This window comes from Penaeus monodon, chromosome 13, assembly GCF_015228065.2.
Source record: "Penaeus monodon isolate SGIC_2016 chromosome 13, NSTDA_Pmon_1, whole genome shotgun sequence".
Taxonomy (NCBI): domain Eukaryota; kingdom Metazoa; phylum Arthropoda; class Malacostraca; order Decapoda; family Penaeidae; genus Penaeus; species Penaeus monodon.
The window spans coordinates 7,128,119-7,132,047 of NC_051398.1; the positions used below are offsets into that span (position 1 = coordinate 7,128,119).

At 33.0% G+C, this 3,929-nt stretch overlaps 1 protein-coding gene across 1 annotated transcript in view; it reads right to left on the bottom strand.

Annotated features, from left to right (window-relative positions):
* Positions 1-257, bottom strand: part of LOC119579858 (putative ammonium transporter 1) — a 10,556-nt gene extending 10,299 nt beyond the window's left edge. Inside the window, exon 1 of the mRNA XM_037927709.1 lies at positions 1-257. This exon is cut by the window's left edge and continues 418 nt beyond it. The gene's annotated coding sequence lies outside the window, so the exon portion shown is untranslated.
* Between the last annotated feature and the right edge of the window lie 3,672 nt (positions 258-3,929).

Genomic DNA, 3,929 nt, shown 5'->3' on the forward strand with positions numbered 1-3,929 from the left:
TTTCTTTCACCCTCGCTCCCTCTTACTCGTGCTTGGTCTCACACTACCCCGCGAGTGTTCATCAGCTTAATGATGTTGGGAAGCCCTAATATCTCTATCTCTGGACGCTGAATGGTCTCCTAATGAAATAACAATACGCATAAAGCAGATAAACACATAACTACATGTATTATTTACAGATCATAAGCTACATACACTTCTAATAGTTCGTGAATGATGTGGACAAGACAGTACAACTATCCATAAACTAAAATTATATAATTGGTAAAGACGACTCATGAGGGCTCAGTCGCGCGCGCGCGCGTGTGTGTGTGTGTGTGTGAACATACCAAAGGAAAGGAGTATTACACAACCACTAAACCTGAATCCACCAACACCCATAGCACCTGCGGTTGTAACGGTCATTCTAAATAGGATTCTTCAGTCACCAACGGCGATGCTTCAGCTTAGGAAAATAGAGTCAGTAACGCCAAAGTAACGCGGCTGTTGATAAATGTAGGGTAATCTTTCAGAATACCTCCGCACAACCGATCACGACGATTTGGGTACCAGTGGATTCCTCTCACTTTCTACTCTCCTTGGCCCCGATAGCAGGAGATGGCTTTACACATATTTCTACAGATAAAAAATAACATGTACCACACCTGATAGTTCGTAAATTATGTGGGAAATACGCTGCAGATATAAATAAAGGAAATGATATCCTTGTTGCTACCCAATTGGTTCAAACGAAGCCAACGAGCGGGTGGAGGGGGGGCTAACATATTTGATGCTGGCTTTGCAGTTTTGGGACATGTTTGCAATAATTTAATCAGTAGACAAACGTGGCAGATTAAAACACACACACACACACACACACACACACACACACACACACACACACACACACACACACACACACACACACACACACACACACACACACAGAGAGAGAGAGAGAGAGAGAGAGAGAGAGAACTAGAACCCATAATTTGGTCTCACCGAGACAGAGCACAAGGCAAAAAAGTGTGTATATAATCTATAATCCTTTGTACGCAGCGGCAACACATGCGCACACGCACTTAAATCGTTACCCTAAGCACCAAGTTATATTTGGCTCACATTTACCATAAGATCATGAATTCGGTTATATTTTGGTGGAGACAAGGCATATACTTTAACTATGAGGTAATTTGTTAGACAGTTGATGAATGTGAAGTTAACAATTGGTCTCATGGGAATTGCGTCGTTATGTAAAACCAGAATATTATCATTTATTGTAATAAAAAAGCTGAAATGAACATAAACATAATAATCAACTGTAGTAAATAGACAAGGAAGCCTCAGGGATTTCATCAAGCTGTATTGTGAAATTTTATTATGGCTTTTTTCGTAACGCTTTGCAGAAGCTTAGTAAGCATTATATCTTTACACATATGCTATGTTCACACACACACACACACACACACACACACACACACACACACACACACACACACACACACACACACACACACACATATATATATATAATATATATATAAATATATATATATACACATACATATATATATATATATATATATATATATATATATATATATATATATATATATATATATGTGTGTGTGTGTGTGTGTGTGTGTGTGTGTGTGTGTGTGTGTGTGTGTGTGTGTGTGTGTTTTCGCCTTCCCTCGTTTTTCTTTCCCCGTGTACAAGGCCCGTTTAGCTATCACATCCTACTTTCTTTGCTCAGTGTCTCGCACACAGCAATGGGTTTTAGGTTGATGGATATCATCGGACAGACCTCTCTTTCTAGTGTTATTTATAACACTCATTTGTGGGTTTGTCGGTGTAACTAGCAGTAGAAGTTCGTTCGTAAATATGTGTGTATATAGATAGATAGATAGATATTATATATTTATGCATATATATACACACATACATACATATATATAAACATACATATACATATACCTACAAACATACATACATATATATATATATATATATATATATATATATATATATATATATATATATATATATATATATATATATATATATATATATATATATATATATATATATACGTACAAATATATATAATATATAAACATACATTATATATATATATATATATATATATATATATATATATATATATATAAATGAATAAATATGTGTAGATATACAGATAAATAGTTACGTATATGTGTGTGTTATTCCGTCACGCCATCTTGTCGTTTGCCTGGCCCTTCGCCTCTTAATGTTATCTATCGCCCAGTCTGTTACTTTCTTTGTACATCTGTCGTCCTGTCTCCGACATTATGACCATTGCCATTTTTTTCTTTTGGATGTTCCCAAATATGTCTTCTACTTTATATATATATATATATATATATATATATATATATATATATATATATATATATATATATATATATATATATATATATATATATTTCTCATACAACTTACCACTGGGTCGACTTACTCTCGGGCATACCCAGGAAACTCCAATGGATTAACTTAGCAACACATAATTTCATGAACTTAGTTATAGTTCAGCAAAGATAAATCAAAAACAGGAAACATTAACACTCAGAAGTTTAATCTCAAACTAATTTATGAAACATAGAAACCTTTTTAAAAATTATGCCTTAATAATGATATAGAAAAAAATATGAATAAATAAATAAATTGATAATTATGAATGGAAAGCATGACAATATTTGTTGGTATTTACCATGACACATGATCACACTTAAACCACATTTATGGAATAGATATTGATTGAATAACAATACATGTAATATGTAAAAATAAACTAAATTTCTCAAATATTCTGCTTATGCACTAACTAAGCATGACAGCTAAAGTCAAAGCAAATGCAAGCCTTGTAAAATCGTATAAAATTCCTTACATTCAACTCAGGGAAGCCATGATCAGCTGACAACCTGCCGACATTCAAGCTAGAACTAACTCGATTTTCTTCACGCCATTGTGGCTATCACTAATACATTTCAAATGAACTCATTTTATCTTACCCCAAATAATTAGGTAACTATTCACAGATACATAATAAAGTAACAACAACTATATAAGCATTTATGAATGCAAAGGAACGAAAACGTATTCTAATGACCAAAGAAAATGGCTATTTCAGCATATACTTGACTATATCATATGCTGTATGATATTCCTTTGATATATTTAAATTGTTATGTAATAACTGCATAACAATATATATATGTGTGTGTGTATATATGCATATATATATGTGTGTGTGTATGTGCCTGTATATATATATATATATATATATATATATATATATATATATATATATATATATATATATATATATATATATATATATATATATATATATATATATATATATTATATGAAAATCAGCGCGTGTGCTCACATACGCTCGCGGCGATGCGTGTATGCATGGATGAACTCACGCACTCGCATGCGGCGATTGGTGTGTGCACTTGCACTGATTTACATAATCTTAGGTAAATCGAACTTAGATACGATGAAGTTCCTTGGGCAAGGAACTTCAACCGGATAAATAGAGAGAATGATTACCTAAAAAGGTAACACCGGCACTCTCCGTGGAAAGATACTGGGGACCCTACCACGTACTCACTCCAAGAGCATCACAACATGAAAATACAATCAAGTATCATGCTGTGACCACCACATGAACCTACCGTTAATAATAATAATAATAATATATTATATATATATATATATATATATATATATATATATATATATATATATATATATATAAATATATATATATATATATGTGTGTGTGTGTGTGTGTGTGTGTGTGTATGTGTGTGTGTGTGTGTATGTGTCTGTGTGTGTATGTGTGTGTGTATGTGTGTGCGCGTGTGTGTGTGAGGCAGATACTATATATGGAGAAATACGCA